This window comes from Rhipicephalus sanguineus, chromosome 4 (genome assembly GCF_013339695.2).
Source record: "Rhipicephalus sanguineus isolate Rsan-2018 chromosome 4, BIME_Rsan_1.4, whole genome shotgun sequence".
Taxonomy (NCBI): Eukaryota; Metazoa; Arthropoda; class Arachnida; order Ixodida; family Ixodidae; genus Rhipicephalus; species Rhipicephalus sanguineus.
The window spans coordinates 103114108-103126795 of record NC_051179.1 but is presented as its reverse complement, the minus strand read 5'-3'; the positions used below and the strand labels follow the sequence as shown (position 1 = coordinate 103126795).

Here is a 12688-nt window from a genome sequence, read left to right as displayed (position 1 = left end):
AGATACGTAGATAGAAACGCTCAAAGTGCCAAAGGTTCGCTAAGAAATGCTTCGCATTTAAAAACTACGCTAAGCTCCGTAGAAAGGCAACGAACTACTGCCGACTCCTTGGCCGCCATATTCAATTTACGGGCGGATGGCGGTGAAGCGAGTGGATTTCCAGTGAATTTTGCCGTTTTCGCCCCTTTCTAGGCCAAGTGTGAACGGAGGCGGTTTAAATGCCTACTAGAGTCGGCCGAAAGCATGAATGGACGTCGAAATCTGCTTTTGGATTGACAAATCAGGCCCCACCCAAACAGGCAGGGCCTTCCAAAAATTCGCCTGTAGGCTCATTGGAGTGTCCCTCCCCACGGTAACCTTTAGTAAAAGGCGAAAGGTTAATTCGTGTAGGGTGAGGAGAGACCTGAGCGACGGTTGAATGATCACTGGCCACAACGGCACCGCACGTAAGCCGACCCTCGCACAATAACAAGCCAGGCAAGTAATTCGACGTACTGTATCATTTACGCCAGCTGAATTGTTAGCTTTTATTTCTTCAGGCTGAGAGAAGCAATTTCGGAATGCAGTTTCTTTAATAAAAATTAATTGGAACCTTAGAGCATCAGGGTATATTTCGCGAAACGTACCGACTGGAACCGCCTAGTGAGCTCTCGAATCAGTGCTGGCAGTGAACGCACGCTACGAAATTCACGCATATCCACGAAGTGAATAATGATGAGTGGGCGAAGCACCGGGGATCATTTGGGTAATCGTGAATTCCCCGTACATTGCCCACTCGAGCATGCAAATGCGCGACAAACACGTGTGTACAGTATATACAATGTTGTTTTATTGATGTCATAAGGCGTATATGGTGTTGAGGTGCGGACTTCGTTTCCCCTTCATTAGGACCGCCTTGTGATCGGTGAATGAAGAGCCAGAGGTTCTTGAATGGGACGTAATCTGAAGTTAGCGAAGACGAGGTCTATACACGTGCCCCTGGTTGTTGTTGGATGTTTATGGCCATATGTATAGTCATATGCAATGAATCTGAGAGCATAACGCGCCCCTAGGGGTCTCCATTAAAACCAGAGCACGCGCCGGGAGCGAGCGCTGCTACCGCAGCGCCCCTAGCGCACTCTATGTAAACCAGAGCCACGGGTTCACGGTGTACGGTGTTTAGGTGGAGCGACGGCGCGTTGGAATGAGGAGAAATCGGAGACCTCTTTCCCTTTCTTGCCGAAAGGAGGCGCGCGCGGTACGGTGGCCGCCTGGCTATTCCTTTAGCTTATATTTTGGGGAGTGTCTAGCTTACGTCAGACGTAACGGTTACGAGCCGTTGCAGTTACGTCTGGACGTAAGAATAACGAGTCTTAAAAGTTACGTCCAGCGTGGCATACAATACAGCCCGTTAGACCTACCAAACCGATTGGCCTCAGTGGCGCAGCGCTAGAGTGTCGTGCTCGGAACTGCGAGACGTTGGTTCGAACCTCGCTGCTGCTGGAACTTTTTTTTTTTTTTTTTTTTTTCTCAGGTGTTGCTGACGTCTGTTGCCAGAGAATGCGCGACGCGGCTCTTGGTTACGTACGCCTCCGCCGGCTGCGCGGGCTAAACCGCGTGGCCGCGACAGCGGCCAGTAGCGCGTGACCGTGATCCTGCCAACCGGCCATTGAGCGTTAGCGAAATGGCCGCACTCGCGAAGCGAGGGCGAAGCCACGATTAGGTTGCCGCGCCCGAAGGGCGCAGAGGGCCTTCACTGAGCAACAGGAAAATAATGTACTCACGTTTGTGGAAAGCCACATGACTAGAGTCCCTAGATTTTCCCTGCTCTTCAACAGGGAAAAATCTAGGGACTTTAGTCTGCGTAACGATAGCGGTGACTACAGTTACGTCTGGACGTAACCCTAGCAACAGCCTATATTTTGTGTGGTACCCGCGCGTTCATGCACGTTCACGATCGTGTCCCGATCATCGGAAATGATTTTTCAGAGCTCGACTGGCTCGATACCACATCTAGCGCAAGTTAACGATCAAAGAGCTCGATACCTATCGAAAGCGCAGAGCATGACACTCATACAAAGCACAATTGCATCGGAACGTGTATCTTGCCAATGACCTCACCTCTATGGCGGGCGAGCGGAGTCGAGTAATATCCACGGTGAAAAAGGCACCACACCTTCACGTGTGAGAAGACATACCCTAAACTCGATAGCGAGCGTTAATGTTACATTACCGCGTACAAGAACTAGCGAAAGAACAATTTACATCGCGCAAACGCTGCAAATTGCAAATAAACAATCCGCCATTGCAGACGATGTCGATGTTGATCGAGCTCTCCTCTGTAGCCAGAAACGTGTGCAAATACCGCTGCAATATATTAATTATAATAATAAATAATAATAATAAAATAATAGATAACAACAATAATCTAAGCATTCATAAAGAAAGAACACATCTAAATCGATTCTGACTCTGTCCTCGTGGCTTGAAATGAAACTGCATTGCATTACTGTAATGAATGTAGTGCAGAAACCGCATGCACAAGTATGCATTATCAACACAGGAAGACACAACCAGGTTAAGCTTTGACAATAAGGCTTTATTAAAATGCTGGTTTGGTTCATCCAAAGCTTTGGGAAATCAATGTCATTTAACACCTCTACAATCAGTAATACAATATCTGAAATGAGAAATCATAAGTGAGAAATGGGCAGTCAGCACATTCACCAATCGAACACTTTGCATTCCAGTCAATTATTAATTACAGCAGCAGTTGTGTCAGATAGAGCAGATGAGACATATGAGTGACTTAAATTTATATTTAGTGGAACCTCGTCCAGTGCCAACATCAACACATAGTACTCTTCATATTTGTTGAGGCAGTGGTCATCATTGGCAATAATAATAATAATTTCTGGGGTTTTACGTGCCAAAAACCACGAGGTAGGTAAAGGCACGCTGGAGTCGATGGCTCCGGAATTTTGACCATCTGGTGTTCTACAGACCATCTGGTGTTCTTTAACGTGCACTGCCATCGTACGTACACGGCTTCTACCATTTCGCCTCCATCGAAATGTGACCCGCCGCGGCCGAGATCGATCCATGACTTTTGGCTCGGCACTGTTGTGGCCGCCTCCAGCTTTGCAATGCTTTGCACTATGTGCAATGCCCGACTCGTTTTCAGTTACTGTTTCAGGTGGGCTCTCATAGCCGTTATTGGTCACTGCTTGACAATGTGTTAGCAATGACCACACAGTGAATGTGCTTGCACACGTTGAAGTGTATCAGGTGCGCACACACTGCACATTCATTGCATCTCAAGGGACAGCAGCAGCATCCCCGTCTTCGTTTAATTTGGCACAACCTGCCCCCCCCCCCCATTTCAGTGCCAGATCTGTGGTAACCTTTCAACTGCACTCAACTACTTGCCCTTTGATCATCTGGATGCCCTCTTCATCAAAAAATGATATGTCAAGTCCATGAGTGCAGGAAATTAGTTATCAACACGCTTATTCTTCTTTCCCTCCAGCATGCTGTGCGTCATCGTCCTGTGCCATGCTCTCAAGGTGCATGTTGGTGTTGATACCTGCCCTCGTCCTAAAGCAGTAGGCCCGCTCTTGAGGTCTAACTGCATAGTTGTCCTTGAAGTACTTCAGAAAATCCCTCAGTTTTTCTTCCTCAGTGTCAAGGAATGATTGAAGATACTTTTCAAATTCTTGCTGGTCAAGGAACTCTAAAAGGAGTCGCACGTTGTGGTACACGTCTGGCCTCAGTTGTTTTTTCTACACACTCATGTACTTCTTCTGCCAATTCCTATCCGCATGCCAGGTGCAGAGAAGTTTCTGCTGAGGGACACCCATAACTGACGACCATGCCTTGTAAAATTGTAAGGCGTCATCAGACATAAATGTCTTAGCAGCCACTTTTTCGTTGATGGCACACTCAAGAGACCTGAAAAAGCTGCCAAGTTTTCCTCATTCATCCTGTTGCAGATGAAATAGGCTATAGGTATACCTTATCCCACTTCATCTAGCACTAGAAGAGTGGTCAGCTCAAACTGTTACCCTGTAGTTCCATGTGTTGAGTCAAGACACACAGTGCCCGTGCCCAATTCTTCTAACAGCTCTTTTTGTGGCTCTGTCATCAAAGCAAGGGCAAAATCTGTTGCACCAAAAGTACCAGTTGGGTCCACTGCACCTTGTGCCTTATACAGACAGACAAGTGTTCCTTTGTCTTACATTGCTTTCACCCACATATCTACACTGACAGCATCATTGGTGTGACACTGTTCAGGAGCAGCAATGTGAAACTGCCGTTTGATGTTATGCAGAGTTATGCGTTCTGCCAAATGTGCTGGCCTCAGCTTACATGCCCCCAACAGATGTTCTTATATTATTCAATATGGTTTTCATGGGCACACCACGCTCCAGGTCCTCTGCTACGTTGGTTAACCCCGTTGGCCTTTTCTTTGTCACTCATCCTCAAGTGCTGAATTTCTGCTTTATGGCCATAATGCTTTCTTTGGTACCTTACATTTATGGTGATATCTTCAGGTGCCGGGCTCCGAGTGTTCTCCTTCTTCGTCACAGTAATAAATGAAAGACATATCTTACCGGACTTGCAGGTACCCTGACTTTTTTTCTCGACGATTACCATGACCTTCCTTTGGCCTAGCCACTCCTGATCTATTAGAGTAGTAGTGGCTCCTCGTTTCCCCACTGGCCAGCTTTTTGGGAGCCGTGTGAAGAACAAACCAACAGTTCTCATTCGCCTCTTCCTGAGCTTTCCATTCACTGAATTCTGTAATACAAATACAACATAGTATCAGAGAGAGACATTAAACCAACGAAAATAGTTCAAAGGCCTTAGACATAGATTACAGGGGCGTAGCCAAGGGGGGGGGGGTTGGGGAGGTTCAAACCCCCCTCGAAATTTTTTCAATTTTGCTTGCGTATATAGGCACGCACACATACAAACACACGCACGAACATAAAGTATGGTTGAACCCCCCCCCTCCCCAAAAAAAAATTTCTGGCTACGCCCCTGATAGATTAATGTCAAATGTTTTATTTTGCTCCCTCACTCTCTCTGCTTCACAAAATAAATTAAGTCCTTCAGTTACCCTTCATCTCATTCAGTGCACTGATATTCTTTCTGAAAAACTTCTGAAGCATAAGTTTTTGACCGAGCTTACGAATGTGCTATCAACGGCAAAAAACGACTGGGTGATAAATGTGACATGAGATGAACATGGGTTTTAACAAAAATGGGTCATACAAATGAAGAAACAAAGTGTACGGCTTAACAGCGGAGGTCATCAAAAGGTATTAAAAAAGGCCTTTAAAAGGTTAAAACTTAAAAAGAACAATAAAAGTCAACAGGTTTTGCAAAAACACAAAATCTTTCTTCGAGAGCACACGTTTTCCAGAGTTTTGTGTGACCTTGCGGAGACCTTGTTGCACAGACTCAAGAAAACCAGTGATGTGCCTCCAAAAAACAGAGATGGGACAAAAACTGCTGTTATCCCATACGTGCACCAAGTGTCACATAGGATTAAGAAGGCTGCAGGGTGCGCAGGAGTCAGTGTAGTGTTTACCGCCCACAACAAACTTTGGAGGCCTGTGCAAGCGTGTAAACGTGAACAGTGAAAGGCCTGACATGCTGCAAGAAGCACACCACGCGGTTTTTGTCTTGCAAATGCGGCATCGTGTATAAGATTCCGCTCTCTTGTGGATGTGTTTACATCGGCCAAACTGGCCAATGTATTAACGATCGCTTGCGTGAACACGCCAACAATTTAAAAGTCTGACGGCAACATGGCCTTACACTGTGCAGCTTGCGGTTGTACCCCCTTTCTTGACCAGGCTGTCATAGCTCGAGAAATATATGATGCATCATGTGCAGAACAGCTCGGACCCAGCTGTGTCAGCATGCCCTCTGTGTCACTCTCGAAGAAAGAGTCTGCGTTTTTGCAAAACTTTTATTGTTGTTCTCACTTTTTAAGTGTTAACCTTTTCAAGGCCATTTTTAATACCTTTTTACAGCCTCCTTTGTTCAGCCGCATCATTGTTTCTTCATTTGGATGATCCGCTTTTTGTTAAAACCCATGTTCATCTCTTGTCGCATTTATCACACAGCCGTTTTTGCCGTTGATAACGCATTCATGAGCTCGGTCAAAAACTTCTGTATGGTATCAAGGGCTTTTTCGCTTTGTCGCCCTGTTTCCATGGGCACGTTACTGCCTGTAATCTTTAGCGAGAAAAAAAAAAGCGTAAGGAAGAAAAAAAAATACATTTTTTTTTTATAGTCTTGTTCTGAAGCACTCGACGTTACCACGTGATGAGTGTAGTGCATTAAATGTTAGTTGGAAGTAGCGCTCTATGTGTCGTTTTCACTGTCCCTGTCTTGTGCGCTCACCTGTTTCAACACATCATGTATCCACCGGACATATTTGCTCTGCTTTGTTTTTAGAGGGAAAACAAAAAAGCGACGCAAGCGGCAGTGTGATCGGGCAAATTGTGAAAATTAGTGCCTCTGTGCATACTTGTTTTCTTTCTTTTTTTTCTACGCGACAAGCACATGCGAATTATAACTAGCTGGCACAGTGAATGCACGTGGAAGCGGTCATGTGCTGTACAGCCTCACCACAAAAGATGATAAAAGTGCACTGACACTGTCTTTTCCAACAAGGCTGTTGCTAGGGTTACGTCCAGACGTAACTGTAGTCACCGCTATCGTTACGTCCAGACTAAAGTCCCTAGATTTTTCCCTGTTGAAGAGCAGGGAAAATCTAGGGACTCTAGTCATGTGGCTTTCCACAAACGTGAGTACATTATTTTCCTGTTGCTCAGTGAAGGCCCTCTGCGCCCTTCGGGCGCGGCAACCTAATCGTGGCTTCGCCCTCGCTTCGCGAGTGCGGCCATTTCGCTAACGCTCAATGGCCGGTTGGCAGGGTCACGGTCACGCGCTACTGGCCGCTGTCGCGGCCACGCGCTGTTTAGCCCGCGCAGCCTGCCCCTTCGGGGCAGGCGGAGGCGTACGTAACCCAAGAGCCGCGTCGCGCTTCTCTGGCAACAGACTTCAGCAACACCTGAGACAAAAAAAAAAAAAAAAAAATTGCAGCAGCAGCAGCGAGGTTCGAACCAACGTCCTCGCAGTTCCGAGCACGACACGCTAGCCGCTGCGCCACCGAGGCCAATCGGTTCGGTAGGTCTAACGGGCTGTATTTGTATTGCCACGCTGGACGTAACTTTTAACACTCGTTATTCTTACGTCCGGACGTAACTGCAACGGCTCGTACCGTTACGTCTAGACGTAACGCCAGACACTCCCTTCCAACAACTATAAACTGACAACAGGATGGGTACTCACCTTTATCTTTGTGGAACGCCTGCTGCACGTAGTCGGCGGCGAATTTGTGCGCTGCGATGTGGTGCTCCACATATTTTTCCAGTGAAGACAGGCCAACGCCACAAACGTCGCATTTCACACTTGACGACACCGACGACACTTCGTGACACGTGCGCGGAGACAGCGCCGGCGGAGGTGAAGATGACACTAGGACACTAGGGACGAAATTCATCAAGCACGTGACATACTAGGCACTCCGTGGCGACACGGGGAAAAGTCAAAACTAACTTAGGGAAAGAAAGTCTTCAAGTGACGTCACACGTGAGTGACGTGGCAGTGACGTCATCTATTGTTCGCGAGAGAGGCCTTGAAAACGCATGTCACTATGCAGCCATCGGAGAACAACCGACGACGTTGGCCGTGGGCGAGGAACACGTTCGACTCTTTGTCGACGCTTTTCAGGTGGCGAAAGCCCAATGCGTCCGCCGACGCGAAGACGCCTCCCGACAAGGTGTCCCAAGACGCGAAGAACGAGGTCGACGACTTTTTCTGCAAAGTGAAGGACGAACTTGTGGTCAGTGTCGTGAGTGACCCTGAGGGAGCAAAAGTGGAGGACTTGGGTCCGACATGTTCTCATAGTGACCGCACCGTGCCTAAAGACGTCGAAATCCACACGACGACGTTCGACTGACTTGCGAAGTTGGCGAAGAGAGGACCGGGCCGCTCCAATAAAACATTTACTTTCGCGCAATGCACACAGACGGTTGCGCCGCGTAGCGGCCGGCGAGAGCACAATTTCAAAGAGTATGGCGCATTGTAATGGCTGTTACAGAGTGGCTCCAGGCGCGTTTCTCGTTGGTTAGCAACCTCTATCTACGCGATGGAAAAAAAATTTAAAAGCAACAGGATGTGTTGCGTGCCTCAGTGCACGAACCGAGCGGTGAAGGATGAGATAAGCCTTCATTCGTTCCCGCTGGACGCGCGACTTAAGAAGGAGTGGGTGGTGAAGCTCCGGATCGGCAAGCCCGTGACGCCGCCAATGAAGGTTTGCAGCGCACATTCATCTCCGAAGACTTCTTCTGGAGCAGCATTGGTAAGCCAAATGCTTATTGTTGACATTGTTCCCGAAAGCACAAAGATTACGCTTTTACGATGTTGTAACAGCTTTCGTGAACGGCACGTTCAATGCGGGACGTAAATACACGCTAACAAGTCGCTGCCTATCTATGCCTTACGACGCCCGATCGCTCCCGCAACAATTGATTGTTATTTGTAGAGCGGTTAGGCAGCTGGTGTCTGATGTTCTGGCGTCAGCAAAAAATGAACGGCGTGTTAATCCTGAGAACCGGTCGATCGTTTCAACAGATTATAATGTGCGATTGCGCTTTGAAGCATCTTTCCACGTGGGCCCTTCGATCGCAATCAAGGCCAGTCCGGATCGGATTTCGCGATCGACACTGGTCGCTGCTTCACGGCCAAAGCCTATCCGAATCGAGTTTAGCGTAGACGTCACCCAAACCGCAATCATATTGATCCCAATCGGGCCTGATCGCAAGTGACACTGTAGCAGCAGTTGATCTGGACCGAGCACAATACGAATCGGCCCTGATCGCGCGAGAAATTCCCTAGTGCCACCGGTATTACTTTTCAGCGCGATAGCTTTATCACTGGTTTTAAACAGTCTCCTCTAGAGTGATTGTGTAAGTGTGCATTAGCACTTTGTTTGAATGAAGAAATTAATCAATTTAATTTTATTCCTACCCATGGCAGCTGCACTTTTATGAAGGCAGAATTAAATAAAACGCTTCGGTACCGCGCACTGGATGCTCTTTTAACACCAAGGTAGTCGAAATGTGCTTTTCTGTAATGCCTCAAATCAGATTGTCACTGTGGCACGTAAAAACGGATATCGTTTCAATTCTCATTTTGTGTAGACCCCAAAGTGTGGACGCCTAATCGAAGACGGCTGAAGAAGACTGCTGTACCTTCACAGAACTTGCCCGCAAGAACCCATGACAAAAAGAAAAAGGACTTGTCAAGAATACAGGAAGCGGCAGCGCGAGATGCCCGTGCCTCTGCTAGACATTGTCATGGTATGTTGTTTCATAGGTTAAAGCACCTATGCTTCTTCAGTGCAGTAAAAATACATTATTCATGCTGTGTTATTGCTAATATTTATTATGACATGCCACGTAGGGCACACAAGTAAGAAACCTTGGAAGGCTGTGGATTTGATCATAATTGGGTGGCACAGTAGTATATTGTTTTAGTTGGCATTTGCTTTACTACTTTGTGAAAGTTTTGCTGATAAGCCCGTAGAAAGTCAAAGGTGCAATGTCAATCTAATTAAGTTCTGTTCAGGAAGTAGTGCAAGCTGTTCAAGCACTCCTGGCTGTCAGCCATCTCCACAGTATCCATAGGCAAAGGTTTCATCTCTTCTAGATTTATTATGGTTCTAACTTCTTCTGCAATCACCATGATGCTTTCACACACTTGCAAAACAATGCTACCAGACATTATGACTACCACTGCAGTGTGGGTCATCGAACTGATAGGAATGCAGACAACCAAACTCATGGAAAGTGTCATATGTGCATGCCACACTAGTAGCAACTGGTTGCAGTGTGAACTCGACACAAGGACAAACGAAGGCACAAAGAAGACACACACGGAGCGCTTCTTTGTGCCTTTGTTCGTCCCTCTGTCGAGTTCACGCTGCAACCAACTGCTTCTAATTATCTGCTAACAAGCCAACTTCGCAACTCTCGTTGACATCACTGGTGTTTGCATCTTTCAAGATGCATTTCGTGATGTCTTGCAGCAATAAACTGGTCTCAATCCATGTTCCACTGCACAACCTCTGCCTTGGTACACACTGGTAGTTGCACTGCAGCTGCATTAGTACACACAAACAAACGCCATAAAAATGCATCTGGCCGTTTTCACTACTGACTTTTCTCTTTCGTCATTGTAGCACAACGAGGGAATAAATTGTTGTGCATCTGTGCGTTGCAATAACATGCGAAAGAAACTTTTAAAGTGCTTACGTCTTGCAAAAATACAACAGCTGCCTGCAGGAATGCATGGTTAAGGAACAGTAAACAAGCCAGGCTGACAGGCAGCCAATAGTTATTGCGCTGTAGGTTTATTTGACTTCAAAGGGCTGATGTGCATCTCTGAGTGCACGTTGTCAAAAATTACCAAAAAAACTAACAAGGCATAGAAAGTGGCATGTGACATTTTGTCCAAACTGCATGTTCTTATGCTCCAGCTCTAGAAGCAGTGAAGAAATGGCAGGACAGAAATTGAGAGCTTTCGGTTACACACCTACCTCTCTGGATAAATTTGCTTGTGGGTAGTGATGACAGTTGGTCACGAAATGCGGTAACACCAGGCGTAGGTTGGCAAAACATGTGGAGCTCACTCAGACTAACTCATTAAATAGTATATTTTGCCTTTAGGGCTTACTCGGACTCAGGCTCACCAAAATTTTTTTCAATCGGACTCACTCGGACTCAAATTCACCAGAATATTACTCACCGCAACTCACTCATGCACAGACTCACAGCTCCGAGTCTGAGTGAGTGCACTCGTGAGTGAGTTTGCCGACCTGTGATGCCAGATAATATTCAGAAATTCAAGACATAACAGGGTTAATTTTAAAGGATTACTCACATGGCTAGACTCGGTCATTGTAAACAAGAATAAAAATGTGGTGGTCAGTCTAGCTGCTTGCACTCATGTGGTGCTAGATAATGCAAACCACATCTCCAACCATATAAAGTATACTCATGTCGTTCTATGGCCAAGATAAAGCGGTTTTCAATCAATCTTGAATATACACTGGCTCAGGCTTGCATATTTACAGTATCGTAAATACACCCTGAGCTGTCACTGTTCCTGCATACTCTTTTGCAGTGTGGAATGTTTATGAATTCTTTCATTTCACTTTTGTGCAGAACCAACTTCTCAAGGAACATGTCGGGAACCTGCCCGAGCTGTGCATGGGCTACCTTGTGAAGAGAACCCCGATGATGACCTATATGATGTAAGGCTCAATTACATGTTGTAATGTGTATTGCCATTGTAGCTAGATGCATCCAGGGAGAAAGCTTGGCAACCGAGATATGCATTTCTGCTAACCAGTGAGCACAAGTTCATGTCAATAGCTTAAAGCACATACCCCTCAAGGTTTCGTTACACCCTCTGGCAACTTTTTCACCATAATATGCCATACTCTGATCTGACCCTTTATATATTGCGAGGTATACAGAAGGGAAATTATACAAATCAGCTCATGGCATGCACAATAACTTGTGCAATATCATCATACATGAAGTGAAGGTTTCCATTGCATTTCAAAGAGGCTCCAGGAAAGTAAAATGCCACATTTCACTTGTTCCAAGAAGTCAAACTCTTGTTTCAGAATAGTTGTGTCGCTGCAGCATGTACCTGCAATTCTCTCGTATTTTGCTGTGTAGGCAAACATCTCAACATGTCATGTTATTACGGAAACAATGAGTCAGGTAGCTGATAGAATAAGTAAGCAGTGAAAAGCCACAACACTGGTAGGCATAAATTGATATAAACAGTATAAGATCTTAGCATCCCACTATAGCACGCCTCATCACCCACTATGCGGCTGTGCATACATATGACCCTATCAAGTATTTAAAAAAATTACAAAGACAAATTAGCTAAGCTATTGCTTTTTTATTGCAATGAATCCAAAATGAGTTAAATCAGTGTGACACTAATGCCCAAAATAGCTCTAAACTAGTATATCAGAAGATTCGTAGATGTGTTTTCTTGACTTGAATCGGTCCTTACGGGAAAACTTTCTTGCACGCAGGTACGACAGCATGGCCAGGAAACTGCATCACAACCATGTCCTAGTGGTGCAACTGGTACAGCTGCTTCCTCACTAGACCAGGAGGCTGCAGAAGCCCAGCTTTCACAGTTCATCCAGAATGTACCAGACATGTGTACACAAGACAAGAGCATCCAGGTCGATGTGGACTCCTTTATGGGGAACAAGTTCAGGCTTGTAGATTTACTCACATCAGACAACATTGTTCTTGCTTTTACTGGTGTATCAATGAATCTGCTGATAGCAGTTAGTAATGAAGTAGGCAGAATTGAAGAGGCAGTCACTGAAATGTCAACTCTTGAACGCGTTATTCTTGTTCTTGTACGTTTGAAAACGTGTTTACCCTTTGTGTGTTTGGCCCCCCTATTTTGTGTGAGCAGAACAACTGTCTCTCGCCACTTTTACAGCACACTTCATAACCTTGCAGCGGTTCTGGAATCTGCAATTCCATGGCCAGATAAACAGGAAATTGCAAGAAATCTGCCACAG

General features: G+C 46.0%; 1 long non-coding RNA gene and 1 other non-coding gene across 2 annotated transcripts; one reads left to right on the top strand and one right to left on the bottom strand.

The window, feature by feature from the left end:
• Window positions 1–287: 287 nt before the first annotated feature.
• LOC119392051 (U5 spliceosomal RNA) lies at window positions 288–411 on the bottom strand. Its single transcript, XR_005183643.1, has one exon. It is a non-coding gene; the product is annotated as a U5 spliceosomal RNA (small nuclear RNA).
• Window positions 412–9384: 8973 nt separating this feature from the next.
• On the top strand, window positions 9385–12278 carry LOC119388899 (uncharacterized). Its single transcript, XR_005182891.2, has 3 exons — window positions 9385–9422; window positions 11289–11377; window positions 12182–12278. It is a non-coding gene; the product is annotated as an uncharacterized LOC119388899 (long non-coding RNA).
• Window positions 12279–12688: the final 410 nt, after the last annotated feature.